The 16,475-nt window shown below is 47.1% G+C and overlaps 1 long non-coding RNA gene across 2 annotated transcripts in view; it reads right to left on the bottom strand.

Annotated features, from left to right (window-relative positions):
- The window catches only part of LOC142573219 (uncharacterized), a 128,971-nt gene extending 113,878 nt beyond the window's left edge, over positions 1-15,093 (bottom strand). The window contains exon 1 of one of the 2 annotated variants that reach the window (XR_012826252.1): positions 14,832-15,093. This is a non-coding gene — a long non-coding RNA (uncharacterized LOC142573219). The remainder of the gene's footprint in view (positions 1-14,831) is intronic. The other variant, XR_012826254.1, reaches the window with a different exon arrangement.
- Between the last annotated feature and the right edge of the window lie 1,382 nt (positions 15,094-16,475).

The raw sequence follows: 16,475 nt of genomic DNA, 5'->3' as shown, positions 1-16,475 counted from the left end.
TACTTGATTTCATAATAAGCCACAGCCGGTTTGTTATCATATTGTGTCATACCGGGGATGCCGTGTTTGTGCATGTTACTCCAATGTAGTGAGGAAGCTTTCATGGCAACACGACCTTCGCAGCAGGCAACTGTTTTAGACTGCTATGGCAGGGTTACCTAGGGACACTGATTGAGAAGTTATAATTCACCAGTTGGCTAGTGTGCCATTCGCTTACAATATATATATATATTGTGACGCTCTTACGTGCATAGTGGGTTCACGCCTCAACAAACAGTATGCGGGGGGCACCGAAGAGTGGTGAACGAGGAAGACGACGGTTGGCTGGCTAGCTGAATATCGACAGGCGCTCAGCTGATCAAGGCCATCGCATCTAACTCTACACGGCTTCAAAGTAACGCCTTTTGTGGGCGTAACAGAGTGGTGGAGGTGCGGGGTACGACACAACGTACCACGGAGTCGCAACATCTAGAACTTCGCCGGAGCCGTCGTCTTGCCGGTCTCTTGCCAACGACCTTCCCTGTGGCTCAGGACGGAGGTGGACAAATGCCAGCTCTAGTTCCACCTGCTCAAAGGTCAGCGCCAGTTGGACCTTTGCAGCACTACATGGAACCACGCTCGTTCGCGGGAAAAGTGGGCGAAGACGTCGACGAGTGGCTGACGCACTACGCAATGGTGAGCCGCTACAACCTTTGGGATTCTGTCACTCAGCTTGAATATGTCGTACTCTTCCTGATTGGGACAGCGCTGATGTGGTATGAAAACCACGAAGACTCGCTAACAACGTGGGAGCGCTTCGTTGAGGAAATTAAGAAGTGTTTTGGCGACTCCTACGCCAAACAGAAACGCGCCGAGAGAACACTAGCTCAAAGAGCTCAAGCTCCTGGAGAAACATGCACTACTATATAGAGGAAATCCTCAAGCTGTGCAAAATCGTAAATTCGCAGATGTCTGAGGAAGACCGTGTCGGACATCTCCTCAAAGGAATTGCAGAAGATGTATACAATTTCCTCATAAGCCGGGAACTCGTTGATTCCGTCTCAGATGTCGTGCGTCACCGTACGTTTGAGACGTTGAAAACACGTCGCATTGTGCCAAAATTTGGACGCCTGGCGAATGTGACAACCGTTGCCAGCATCGATGAGAGCCCGTCTGCCGATCTTTTGTCTACCATACGTCAGATCGTGCGTGAAGAACTGCTGCGGCACCAGGAACTTGCGCGCGACGTCATACGACAACCTAATACTTATTACCCGCAACACATGGCGCCTGCCGCACCCTGCGCTTCCTGGCAACCGGCGGTATGTGTCACAGACGTCAACCACAGAGGAGCTCCATGGCCACGTGAGGGCACATTTACGCCCGAACACCGACCTGCAGAACACCCTCGCCCCGGCAGGTTTGCACGGAGACCGACCGTTGCTCCTGTGCAGCAGGCTCAGCCGCTTCGCTCTGCTACACGACCCCCCACGGCTGAGCGCTTCGAAGGGCAGTTCATCGATCGTCGTTTACCTGTGTGTTATAGCTGTGGCGACTTGGGTCACATTGCCAGGTACTGCAATCGCCGCCAACCACCGACGTTCGACCGATCGACGATGTCTCGGCGGTACCGCGCTCCTCTGGGCGAAACATATTCGCCCTCGCACACATATTTAGAAAGCTTGCCTCACCAGCACCCAGAGCCGCTGCGGGACCGTTCTCCAGCATCCGATCGCAGCTTGACACCACCACCCGCTCCTCGTGTAAGCCGATCGCCCTCTCCGCGGCGTCGATACCCGTCACCACCTCCGGAAAACTAGCCAGCGCGGCCGTTGGAGGTGAGGTCGCTGGACAATCTTCGATGTCGACAGAGATACCTCCAACCATTTGTATGTTTAAGAATAAGGTGTCTGTATTAATTGACGGGGTATCATCCATGGCCTTAGTGGACACGGGAGCAACCGTTTCAGTGATGAGTCTTGCGTTCAAAAGCCTCCTATAGGACGAAAAGTGATGTTTCGCTGGGACCGTGCCGATACGTTTCGCGGAGTGAGTGGGGAGTTGTTGTATCCTGTGGGCGTGTGTAATGTAGACGTTACCTTGGGTGATCAAATATTTAACGTGGAGTTCACTGTTCTACCTCATTCTACGCATGACGTAATCCTGGGCCTTGATTTATTGAAACTGTGTGGTGCCACCGTCGACTGCAAAACGGGTGAAATCAGTGTAGGTACGAGCTTTTCTGCTGTGTTTATGGAAGGCCCACCGTATCCTGAAAGTGTGCTTTGTGTATCCCGGGATACAGTTGTGCCTCCGTTATCCGCAACGTGTGTTTCAGTTGCCTGTTTCCCTACCACCGACGGAACGTTTGACGCTACCGTGGAGCCCGTTCATCTGAGTTGCATCAAGAGGAATGTACTGATACCGTATTGCACGCTGTCAGTTGTTCATGGACGCACTAACTTATGGGCCGTAAATTGTTCGAGTGAACCTACAATACTGCCACAGGGTCTGAAACTTGCTGCCTACCATGAAGATCAAGTGCTATCGCTCGCCATTCTTACAGAGGCCCTTGATTCTGCGGATGAGGGCCATTTCGTTAATGCCTGCCCTGCGGCGCACTCCTCATTTCTGACTATGGTAAACAAGACACTCAGCACTAAGCAGCGTCACGAAGTGGCGAATGTTCTGCTAAAACATGCCCGAATGTTTGACTTTTTCCAGCAAGAGGGGCCACCATTGTTTCCTCCTTCTCGTATACACCATCGCATAGATACGGGATCTGCCCAACCGTTGCGAGAGAAACCATACAGAGTCTCACCATCGGAACGCAAGGTGATCAATGACCAAGTCCACGAAATGCTAAATAAGAATGTAATCCAAGAATCCTGTAGTCCGTGGGCAGCGTCAGTGATTCTGGTTAGAAAGAAAGATGGTACATGGCGATTTTGTGTTGACTACCGCCGCCTCAACACCATCACTAAAAAGGACGTATATCCTCTGCCACGTATTGATGATGCTATCGACTGCCTCTCATCAGCGTCTTACTTTTCGTCTGTTGACTTGAGGTCGGGGTACTGGCAGATTCCTATGCACAAGGTAGACAAGGAGAAAACGGCACTTGTAACACCAGATGGACTTTTTGAATTTAATGTGATGCCGTTCGGGCTCTGTAATGCGCCTGCAACTTTCGAGCGCTTCATGGACAACATCCTGCGTGGTTTGAAGTGGGAAGTATGCATGTGCTATCTAGACGATGTAGTGATTTTCGGGCGCACATTCAGTGAGCACAACGCACGTCTCGATCTTGTGCTAGATTGCTTGGGCAAAGCGGGTTTGGTGCTCAACTCGAAGAAGTGTCATTTTGGAGAGCGCCAAACACTCGTTCTGGAACACCTAGTGGATAAGGACGGTATACGACCTGATCCAGCGAAGACTGCTACGGTGGAAGCCTTCAAGCAACCTCGCCATGTAAAAGAGCTACGCAGTTTCCTAGGGCTTTGCTCGTACTTCCGCCGGTTTATTCGTGGATTTGCCAACATCGCGTATCCGCTGACATGCCTCCTCCAGAAGGGCGTTCCCTTTGAATGGACTCCTGAATGTTAAGCTTGTTTTCATGAGCTGAAGTCTCGCCTGACGTCACATCCCATTCTCCGACACTTCGACCATGCGGCTCCCACAGAAGTTCATACGGACGCTAGCGGTATTGGCATCGGCGCTGTCCTTATTCAACGCGTCGACACCAAAGAACACGTCGTCGCCTATGCGAGTCGCTCTTTAAGTAAGTCCGAGCGTAATTACACCGTTACAGAGCAAGAATGTCTTGCAGTTATTTTCGCAGTTCAGCGCTTCCGTTCGTACCTGTACGGGCGCCCCTTCACTGTGGTGACAGACCATCATTCTCTCTGCTGGCTGGTTAATCTCCGTGATCCGTCGGGCCGGCTTGCGCGTTGGACACTTCGTTTACAGGAATATAACTTTACCGTTTCTTATAAAAGCGGCCGCCCCCACGCCGACGCTGACTGCTTCTCGCGCATGCCGCTGCCAACGACGGATTGCGACGCGGACAACTTCGACTGCTGTATCGCATCACTGGAGCCGGGATTTCCTGATATATATACCTTCAAGGTCGAGCAACAAAAAGACAGAACTTTAGAACCACTGCTCATTACTGCAAGGCAATCAGCACCATCCACTCGTTTCTGCGTTCGTGATGGTGTTCTTTAAAAAGAACTATTCTGCTACAGGCCAACGATATCTTCTGGTGGTCCCGGAGAGTCTCCGTGTCTCCGTCTTGCGCGCTATGCATGACGATCCAACATCTGGTCATTTGGGTTCTGCGCGAACTCTCTACCGCCTTCAAGAAAGGTTCTACTGGCCTAAAATGCGCCAGACGACCGCCCAGTATGTGTCCAGCTGCAGCGAGTGTCAACGTTACAAGCGTCCGACGAGTGCTCCTCCTGGTCAACTCCATCCAGTGCCACCCCCCAGCACTCCCTTTGAGCAAGTTGGCATCAACCTCCTCGGTCCTTTCCCGCGTTCATCCGACGGGAATCGCTGGATTATCGTGTGTGCCGATCACTTGACACGCTACTGTGAGACAGCTGCAATACCGTCGGCTACTGCAACCGAAGTGTGCATTTTTCTGCTGCGTTTTGTTATTCTCCGACATGGACCTCCCAGAGTCATCATCAGCGATCGTGGGCGGCAGTTCACTGCAGACGTGGTCGAAGAGATGCTTCATCTATGTGCTTCAAGGTTTCGACATTCCACCCCGTATCATCCCCAAACAAATGGCCTTACGGAACGCACGAACAGAACTCTTACTAACATGCTGTCCATGCATGTCGCGTCAGATCATAAGAACTGGGACAGCGTGCTACCTTTCATTACGTACGCATTTAACACCTCAAAGCATGAAGTTACGGGCTACAGTCCCTTCTTTCTTCTTTACGCTCGTCCGCCTCGTTATACACTAGACACTATCTTCCCGTTCTCCAGCCACGATAATCTTTGTATATCAGAGACAGTCTGTTTTGCTGAAGAAGCCCGACGACTTGCTTCTTTACGCACTCTTGTTTCACAAGACCGCTCGAAGGCACGCTGCGACCGCCGACGCCGACACGTGATATATGACCCTGGTGATTTAGTGTTGCTCTGGAAACCAACCAAGAAACGTGGATTGTGTGAAAAACTGCTGGCCCACTATGATAGACCCTATGAGATTACTGAGCGTATCAGCGAATTAACCTACCGCATAGCACGTCTCACATCAAATGGCCGACGGTCAGCAAAGACTGAACTTTCGCATGTCGCCCGTTTAAAGCCCTTTATTTCTCGACAGCCTGTCTGACTTGCCCGGCGGGCTTCGTCTGCGCGGAGGGAAATGTGACGCTCTTACGTGCATAGTGGGTTCACGCCTCATCAAACAGTATGCGGGGGGCACCGAAGAGTGGTGAACGAGGAAGACGACGGTTGGCTGGCTAGCTGAATATCGACAGGCGCTCAGCTGATCAAGGCCATCGCATCTAACTCTACCCGGCTTCAAAGTAACGCCTTTTGTGGGCGTAACAATATATATATATATATATATATATATATATATATATATATATATAATGATATAACAGGACATCTTATTATACACAAGAAGCTGTGATACAGTAAGTGACCAAATGAACAAATAATGATATTCACAGTTAATATGCCTACACCAAGAAAAATTACTACGCTGCTCCCCTATGATCTCCACACAAAGTATAAAACGTACACATATGCGAACGACACATACAAGTACAAAATTCCAACTGAAGGGCTTCGCGCAGCAAACACGAAAATTGCGGGAAATGAAGACGTCAGAAGAAAGAGTGAAAACATCGTAAGCGCTAAAGCAAAAAAAAATTATAATATTCAGATTGCCATACGCTTTCGCGCATTGTCAACGCTCAGTACGTATGTCCAGGAGCAATTCTGCATTCTTCCTTGCAGAAGGGAAATTTCTCTCGCAGATACTGTGACAGTGGGCGTGCCAACATATATTACAAATCTTTCTGACCACTCGATTATTTGTCTTTCTTTGGATATGCGTGGCTTGTCAACCCATTCGAATTGCGTACTGCAGCCACAACAACGTTTGCCGTCAGTTCTTTTTTTGTGTGTGAATGTATATGAAAGAATTTATTCACCATACAGTGTTGACAGCTACAGTCCTTTTCACATAGTAGTAATAAAATAATATTAGTAATAATATTAGTAAATAAATAATAATAATAGTAATAAATAATAAAATAAATAATAAAATAATAATAAAAAATAAATATTGCAATAATATTAAACTAGAAGAAATGTCACAAGTTCAGAAAATCAAGGATGAGGACAGTTAAGAAAAGTACATGAGGTACTGATGTAGCTCGAGATGTTCCGAAAATCTTAGATATAAAAGGCGAAACGAGGCTGCACAGACGGGATAGAGGTCACTATGCACAGTTCTAAGAGCCGAAGGTAGGGTTGGGATACGATCCGATTGTACAGGCGCCAAGGTGAGGCAAATACACAGACGAGAAAATACACGCAGACATATTCACCAAGTGAAAGTAACAAGGAAAAGAACAGAAAAGGCAGGAAGTAATGCTCTCTTTGCTTTCTGCGCCAGCGATCTGCACTGCCGTCGTCCAAGGATCTTCGCTTCCGAAAACGGACATGAGTACAGCCGGCGTAACGCTGCCCAGAGATGGGCCGTATGAACGTCGTGCCGGGCACAATGGCACAAAAGGCTTTCATAGTTTCTTCTATTCAGCAAGAGTTCTACATAGGTATGTCACTCATTCCAATGAGTAAAAAATGCACCTTTGTACAAACTCCACTCCAAGCCGGAGGCCGCACAACAATGTCGCATCGGAGCGGGAAGCTTTTGATAGCCCTTGCAGCTTTAAGGAGAGATCCAGTGTATGCAGACGACAGCTCGAGAGGTTAGCAGAAGACCAGAAAGTGTGCGTTATAGTTTCAGCCATGAAATAAAATTTTCTTGCATCATCGGTTCTGGATAGCGGGATCGGGACCGTTCGGGAGCACCTTCATAAGTGGACCGGGCGGCCTCGTCCGTGAAGTCCTTTCCAGCAATGTCTATGTGTTCTGATCGCCACTGAAATATAATGTTATGCTCTTCTCCGAGAGCTCGATGGTGGTAGTCTCTTATCTCATGCACCAACTGCTCACGAGTCCTGCGATGCAAGACAAATTACAAACTCTAAAGTGCTGTCTTAGAGTCGCAAAATATGACCAATTTGCGAGGTTGCTCTTGCTGGACGTATTTTACAGCAGCATGCCTGGCAGTAAGCTCTGTCGCCATTGATGTTGCAATATAACAAAGTTTGAAGTCGACTGCGATTTGCATAGCTGGAATGACAACGGCACTTGTAGAGCTTGTGGGCGAGACCTGCCCATCGAGAGATATGTGTGTTATTTTCTCATACATTTCATTCAATAAGATCAGTGCTGTCTCTTTAAAAGCCATTCTTGGGTGAGCGGCCTAAATCGGAAGCCCCGGAATATTAGGCGTACTTAAGGCTGTTGGAGACACCACGTGGAAAATGAAGGCCTTGCTGCTGGCGTATATCCTGGGCGAAAACAACCTTCATGGGTGATGATAACTTCGAAAATATAACTCGAGGCGTTCCTGAGGTATATAGGGCCAAGCAGTGATCGAGGATGCGGGAATTAAGGATGTGCGCTTTGAGACAACTAACAGTGATTTAATTATGTTCGGTATTGTATGATTTTTGTCGAGCACGATTGTGCAGATGTTGAAGCACAGCGAGAAAGCCCCAAACATCTGCGCATTGCTTAGCCCTGAAAGCTTTGCAATTAACGAACATTGGACTTGCACGTTTTAGACAGCACTGTTAGGCAGCATGAAAATTCCAGAAACAAACCTTTGTATAACTGAAACATGGAGGATATAAATGTGCCCATATTTTCCCGCACATGAATCCCACTAAATGAGCAACAGACGACAGCCTTTTTTTTTTTTTCAGAAATGCGCAATGGGGGTCGATGAGTCTTTTCATAACTTACAGTCAATTTGTTAATGCAGGCTGGGTATAACGTCACAGGTTTACGTGTGTAGGCAACAGAAGTGCACTTCTCGGTGGACACAGCCAAGCCTTTTCTTCTGAGATAGGCTGATGTCAGGCTTGCAGCCCGCTGTAGTCATGCACACACCTGAACGCTATAGTAACCGCAAAAGTTCAAAGGCAAATGTGATCGGTGTACGACGAAAGGTAGGTTGTGATAGGTAAAAATTTCACGCGACCGATGAGGGTCACATTGTACAAAGTGGGGTTTAACAAACCTCCATGCGGGACGCCACTCCATGCGGGACGCTGTGGGGACATCTACGACTTGCACAAAAAAAAAACTACCAGCAGGTTATTTAGTCGCATAACGAACCAAACATGTGACCACTAATTCTGATAGCCTCCACCGAGATCCGAATGACGTCATGGGCAACGTTGTCATAAGTGCCTTTCAGGTCGAGGAAGAGCGGAACTGTTATGCGCTTGCGGTTTTTCTCTTGTAGGCATTGCGAGGTCAATACCGCTGTCGGCTGAAGAATGGCTCCGACGAAAGCCTGCCATGAAGGCAGGGTAGATTTTGTAGTGCTCTAGATATCATTCTACACGTGCAAGGAGCTTCCTCTGGATATCACTCGAGTCACTTACTTTTCCGATGTGGCTTGCCAGAACAATAAGGTGATATGACGTCAAATACAAAGGGGATTTGCCGGATTGAGCAATGGCATCAGCCGACTTGACTTCCACTGCCGGGGAACAGTACCGCTATGGTCATGAATTGTTAAAACTCGCCAGCAGCGCACCTCATGCCTCTTGTGCAAGCTATCCAAGGGTTGCATAAGTGATACCGCCACGCCCTGGAAAGGATCAGTGTTTAGAGACAGGTAGGACAACTTAGAGTTTTTCGATGGCAAAGGCGCGTCTATTGCTAATACCCAACTCTCAAAGACGACACTCACGTCGCCGCTGGTATATAGTGACAGGCTTGCCGGCGATTCTAGCACACGCACAAAAAAAAATCCGACACGTCTTGTTCAGTTCGGCCAAGATAGAAGGCCACAGCTGCGAGAGAGTGTCGTTGTTGGGGAAATGAACTAAGACTCCGCACTTTCCCGGAGATATGTAACAGCAGCTTAAGAGGACCCAGTGATTCACAGAATGAGTTCCATACTAGGCTGCATTTTCTTGTGAATGCGTCGTGCGTTGCTGAGATCATAAAGTGGCTTAGTGCGTCTGTGCCGCCGTTCTGCGCGCCGTCAGAGCACACGAGTCTCTCGAGTTCAACGACGAAATCGATTCCGCTTGATGACAACGACAATGGCAGTCTTCATTGCCTTTGCGATGCTATCGATTATGTTGTGGGGGAGGTGTCCCCGGGACGCGTCTTCAATAAGTGGCGCAAACGTAGTCCATTCTGTTGTTCTTATTTATTAATTGTGACAATATGGGAAGTTTAGCTACTGATGAGCCCGCTATCCCGAAATGCTACGCGGGAGGAGGACAGTATCAATAAAAAAATAAAATAAATAATTAATAGCTTTCACAATCTCACAGAGGTAAACTCCCTATTCCCTTCAAGACACCAGAAGAAAAAGCCCACTAACTCCATTGATCTTTGAATTGGTGGCAATGTCTCCCGTGAGTATCGACAATGCAAAACCATTGCAGATTTGTTAAAACACAGAATATGATTGCACATTACATAAAACCATAGCACAGTCTACATTTGTGTCATGGCGCTTCACATTGCAGATGTGGAGCACTATGGCATTAAGCCAAGTCCAGGCAGTTAGCTGCTGTACGTAAGACCCCGTAAATGTGCCAGGCTACCATCCTTCATGAAACAAACGTTACAACCACAGGTAAATAACGCAACACTCCAACCCCTGGAGTTTATCCTTGTGCTTCCCTAAAGCAAGTGATGCGCAGTGATGTCGCCAGTGATGAACCAGGGGCATTGTTGTTCTCCAGCAGCCTGCTCAAATGATATTTCAATTGGTGGGAATGTGTCTAACGTGAGTATCGACATTGCAAAACCATCGCACATTTCTTAAAACACACAAAACCACTGTACACTAGATAAAACCATAGCACAATTCACGTTTGTGTCATGGTGCTCCACATTGCAGATGTGAAGCACCATGACATTAGGCCAAGTCCAGGCAGCTTGCTGCTAACGTAAGAACCCGTAGATATGTCGGACTACCATCATTCATGAAGCAATAGTCACAATCAAAGGCAAATGGCACAACATTCCAACCCCTGGAGTTTATCCTTGTACTTCCCAAAAGCAAGTGATGCGCAGTGAAGTCGCCGCAGTGATGAACCAGGGGCTATTTTTGTTCTCCTGTAGCTATTCTCTCAGCCTCTCACTGTCAAACCACCCTGATACGAAGTATAGCTGCAAATATTAACGAAACACACTTTGTTATTTCTTATACGAAGGTAGTATTGTTTATCGTCATGAGGCTGCACAGCATGGGACGGGCACATTAGTCCGCGCGGATGAAAGTGAGTAACAAAAGCTTCGTATCCAGACAATCTGTAAGGAGTTGATATCTTCCATTCGCTGATAACGAGCACAGAAACCGATTCACGAAAATAAACTGACAGAAATTCAAGATGCGGAACTTCAAACATCTCGCATTTCATTGGTAAATGTCCTATTTCTAACTTCAGTACTTAAAGAAGTATTGGGCACGGCATGGGGCTTATAGGAACCTTTTTTTTCGTATTCTAGGCTTTTACATGCCAAAACCATGATATGATTATGAGGCATGCTGTAGTGGGGGTGCTCCAGATTAATTTTGACCACCTGGGTTTGTTTAAAGTGCACCCAATTCACGGTACACGGGTGTTTTTTGCATTTCATCCTCATCGAAATGCGGCCGCCGTGGCCGGGATTTGATCCCGCGCCCTCAGACAAAGCAGTGCAACGGCAAAGCCACTACACCACCATGACAGGTATACAACGCCCGCAAGTGCTGTATTCAATGGACCAGTATTTGCAGTGCGCTTTGAGCTTACGCTTTCGGTAGCTTCTACAGCAGCATGCGAATAATATTCATTAGTGATCGAAGCATTATAACCACTTGCCGGTCCTGTTCAGTCAATTTTCCAGCTGTGGATGCCCGGGGTAGTCTACTTCCATTGGCGTGCTCCGATCTTGTTGTTGGTTGTTCTTTCGGTAGCGTGGGCCAAGATTTGGTGGCCGTGCTCTTCCCAACGCCTCGTCATTTGCAGTCTTTTCTGCGTGTATTGCCTAAACAGCAACGCAGGAGGTCACGTATGATGTGGCAGACTCGTCGCGGAAGCCGTAGCTTTCTTCGAATAATGTCGACGATGGAAGTATCGCTTCCTGATTTTAGGGGCTGCTTCCCGATAAAATGAATGATCCCTAGCAATTTCCTTCTTTATTTTTGCGCAATCCTTCGATGAAGCCTCATGCGATCCCTCGCACTTTGAACATTTCATCACAGTGGCCGCACAGTTATCCGCGAAGTGCGGCTCAGTGCAGTGGGAGCACACTGTTTCTCACAGACGCTGCTCACGTGTCCCAGTTTTAATGAAGAGGCTTTGGAATTAAAGGCCGAGCAGGATGTCTGCAGTGGCCCACCTCAACGTGCGAAGGGAGACAGTTTCTTTGAGCACAATCTTCTCGCAACGTGAGCTCACAGAAGTTAAACATTAACAATGACGACACGATCTTTTTTTGTTTTGACAACAATCTGCAAGTCATTGCTGGGGATGACCAAGTCTACGTCTTATGTCACACCGGTTATCGCATGAAAGCACAGCGGAACGCAGTGGGAGCGCGCCTACATCCCATCAGGATATGTTATGTTTGTGTAGAGTGCTAAGAGCACCCGAACGCAGCGCCAACCTCCAATAATTTTTTTAGGTGTTCACTGTAACGCCCGTGATCTCGTTTGACATCAAGGCTTACAGTAACATCGAGACCGATTGCCTGTTAAGCCTCTTCATGATGCCTTTGGGAAGCGCAAGCACAATTAGCATGGTGTTGGCATTGGACGCTCCGTGTGGGACTTATATAGATTGCGTACTCGAGGTCCTGGCGTCCCTTCTCTTCGCATTGCAGCTGCTTACAAGCTTAAAGTCATCGTCGGTAGGGTCCTCACTGCTGAACGAGAGTACATGGGCGTATTCGCAGTCAGTGTCACTCTACAGGTCGATCCGCTTTCTGGAGGTGGCCATCGCTGGCGCCGCCGTTTTGGGAGACGCGCGCAGTGATCTACTATACCATCGCCACCGAGATACCTCAAAATTTTTGAGAAAGAGCCAGGAGAAGCGAAAACGAAAGTCTGCCAAGATACACTTCGTCGTTGTCCAGGTGAAAGCAGACTGTACTCTAAAAGGTGCACGTAGATGAGGATTATACATATATGATAACATGCGAAAGCAGATAAAAGGGCTGCGCTAGTGCATATCCCTAACCTGTGCTACACGCGTCATCACGAAGTACTTTCATGAATATTCGACCTTTTTTATAGACTTGTCACGTTGTCGCGAGCTTCATCGCGTTTATGCGCAAACTTCTTTTCTGTCTCTTCTTTTTTTACTTTAACTTGTATCTCCTTCCGTCAGATGGTTACATAAGAAACGTAAGCAGTGACTATTTACAGTACGTATTTACACTTAGAGATGAGGCTCTGAACAAATAGCAGACAGCCCGCACACTGCGATCATCGTCGTCCCCTCTGTGCCTTCTCCGTTGATTTCTGCAACCTTGTAACATTATTTAATCACTTTATTCCCTCACTCCAGCGCAGGATAGCCAGCCGGTCTTTGCACTGGCTAACCTCCCTGTCCGCATTTCTGGTTAACCTCCGCATCTACTCTCTTTCTTTCCTTCTCCTCCTACTTCTCGCTCTAATGAACTGTAAATTACACTGTCTAGAATGATGCGCAATAGAAATCATGTAATGTGACGCCTGATATGTTCACTATATGCCTGTGTCATTAAAAAAATTTTCAAGTACGTTCAATGTTTCCCGCTTTGCTGCTCTCAATGGCCATGGTCGCAGTAGTTTGGCTCGTGAAACCCTTCCATCGTTAGTCCAAACGAATATACCGCATAAACCGGAATATAAGTCGGTCGGGACTATACGTATACCCTTGAACTTGACCTGGCCAGACGACGACTCACAATGTGCTAAAGATCACTATATAAGACGAGGGGCAACTTAAGCTGTTTGTTTGCATTTCTTTTTTTTTTTTTAGTGCGTGTGTGTGTGGGGGGGGGGGGCGGGGATTCTCGACCTATACTGCGCTGTATACGGTGCTCGCAGTCGAAGTCAAAAACCGAGTCACACTAGACAACTTGAGTACAGTCAACGTACTAAGCAAAGAACCGAGTCGCACTACACAACTTGAGAACAGCCAACGTAATAAGCAAAGAACCGAGTTGCACTAGACAACTTAGCACAGCCAACGTACCAAGCAAAGAACCGAGTCACGCTAGACAACTTGAGTACAGCCAACGTATACTAAGCAAAGAACCGAGTCGCGCTAGATAACTTGAGTACAGCCAACGTACTAAGCAAAGAACCAAGTCGCACTAGTCAACTTGAGTGCAATCAACGTACTGAGCCCTGCAAAGCTCCGCAGTCTTATACAAAAGAACACAACACAGCGCCCAGAGCGCAGCCCAGAGAAGAGACAACAGGTTCAAGGAGGTGTTCGTGTTGCTGTGGAACGCCTACGTACTGAAATCTCGTATTTCTTTTCTATTGTTTCTCGTTTGTTGGCTTCTTATGTTATGATGTTCACCACGGCGTCTTGGCCAATACATTCCCTATTCTCGTCGTATGTGAACGGAACCTATATAGAAAGGCATGTAGCTCACAAGCTATCAACATTTCCCGCCGTCGACTTGTAATGATCTCAGAAAAGTTATCGCCTATGCAGGGTGAAAACGGACGCATGTGCTTCATCCAGTGCGCCCTCATGACAGCAATCAATACGTCTCTCTGACCTTTCCATGAAAACCTAGCATTCAGAGAACATTTCCTGGTCTTGTATCCGTGAACCACCGCAAAGCAAGACATGTACAATACGCGAGACTGTGTTTTTTAACGATCTGTATCATTTTTAAATATTTTCACCTTTCGTCATGAGCTCGTCGTTATCACAATCATCTCGCACTCGGCGCGACAGGTGATAAGAAAAGAATAATAGAAAATAAAGTGGATCGTTAAAAACTGCTGCGCTTGGAAATGCGGCGTTTGTTACAAGTTATTTCTGACATGACAGACGCCGTGAATGCACACCGAACGATATTTTCAACAGCCTTCACTCTGTAATCGCCGATTTTCCTCCGCTATTATGAGCATTTTGAACAGCACACAGGTTTTAATATGGTTTTCAGTGAGAAAAACAAGCAAACTTTATGCTTAAGTCACAGAATATCACATTTAATTTGCCCTTTGACACAGCATGCGGCTCGCCTATAATTCGGTTACAAGCAAGCTATACGTATGGGCTGGCAAGAATATTTTCCTTGTATTGTGACCGACCACGCAGTTTCTCTTGCAGTCCACGGTTGTTGTATTTGGATGGCGGAAAAATGCAAAAGGCTGCTATTTCAAAATTTTTGTGGTGCACTGAAGGATCATGGGTCACTTTGAAAAGTTAAACCTTAAGTGATTATTCCATCCAGCAACATAATAAGCTTTGCAGTAACTTGCCCCATTATAATTTTGGATATGGCGCTCCTAGCAAGGAGCATTTAAGATAGAATGAGGTAGCGGACATACTCACCACAGGAGACCGCTAGACTCTCTTCGCAGCAGCATGCAGCCTCAGAGCCGTCCTAGCAATACTCACAACGACATGTGTTCGGTCAGCTTGCGTATGCGCACGTAACAGCGTCTCGAACGGCTTCACACGGTTCCCCACCAGGTTTCGTGGCTCCGTGCAGATTCAATTGCCTGCCCCTGCCTGCCTGTTTTGGGAAGGCGGACGCGGACGATGCGATGGGTTGATGAGATAGCGTTGAGGTCGACAAAACACACAAAACCAGTTTCTTGGCGCAGCTGGGCAGTGTGAAAGCGAGGAGACAGGCGTCATTTATAATATTGCGAGCTGTTATCGTACTCGTCTTCTCCGTCTGGACAGACAGGTTGAGTGATGATTGGGACCCACCGTTGCGCAGCGATGTGCTCGCGTGATCCCTTCGGAGTATGCTTACAAGATAGGACCACAGCACGGCCTTCCGGTGAGGGGCCGACGCCGTCGTGCCAGTCGTGCGTCCTCTCTCTCTTTTTTTATACAACATAAATACTTATGAAGAAACAATTTCACTTGGCTTTGTGCGCTGACTCGCATAAGAGAGACTAACGGCGGCATCATTGTGACGGCTGCATTTGTAAATAATTTGCGTTTTGAAAACTTAAGCGTAGAAAACACACAAGAGGAAGGAAAAGCACTTGAACGCCTTTTCGTTCCTCTTGTAACTGTGCTTTCTGCGTCTGACATTTCAAGACATGAATCGTCTGTCGCACAGGACCTTTGAAGACGTCGTTTTCCCCGGAGGGCCCGCGGCAGTCAGGAAGAGAGTGCAACGACTGCTGATTGTTTTCATGTGAAACATGTGGCTCTTCGACACCTGGTGACACACATAGTGACACTCACAAGAGGCTCAGGCGGAACAAATGCCGCCTACATACATACATACATACATACATACATACATACATACATACATACATACATACATACATACATACATACATACATACATACGTACGTACGTACGTACGTACGTACGTATACATACATACATACATACATACATGCATACATACATACATACATACATACATACATACATACATACATACATACATACATACATACATACATACATACATACATACATACATACATACATACATACATACATACATACCCATGAGTAACTGTTCGGCACGTGAAAAGCGATCGTCTGAAGAACGTAATGTACTCTCACACGCAGACACGAAAAAACGAACCTATGTACATGCATAACAGTAATTTACACAAATATTGTTCTGACTCTGTAACCGACACCTATGGACACAGGTCATCGACATTACTCAACATGACATAAGAGTACTGAACGCATAATAAAATCAGGTTACATAATGATCATTCGAAGAACATTAGCTGTACGGCAGTCAGAGATGTAGCACAAGTGCGATTCTCGAAGAATCGCCCAGGTCCAAAAAGAATGGCCATAAATAAGCGACGACTCTTCAAGAAGTTAAAAAGGAACTTAAGACTACCACACAGATGCCCTCGCTGCTCGTCATGCTGTTGGTTTACGACGGAGTGAGGTCACGGCTAACCACACAATACTGAGACAGAGGCTGAGGAGTTGGTTTATTGAGCGGCGATGCCAACCATTTCATTATCATGAGTAAG

Source organism: Dermacentor variabilis, chromosome 1, assembly GCF_050947875.1.
Source record: "Dermacentor variabilis isolate Ectoservices chromosome 1, ASM5094787v1, whole genome shotgun sequence".
Taxonomy (NCBI): Eukaryota; Metazoa; Arthropoda; class Arachnida; order Ixodida; family Ixodidae; genus Dermacentor; species Dermacentor variabilis.
This window is presented reverse-complemented; position numbering and strand designations above follow the sequence as displayed.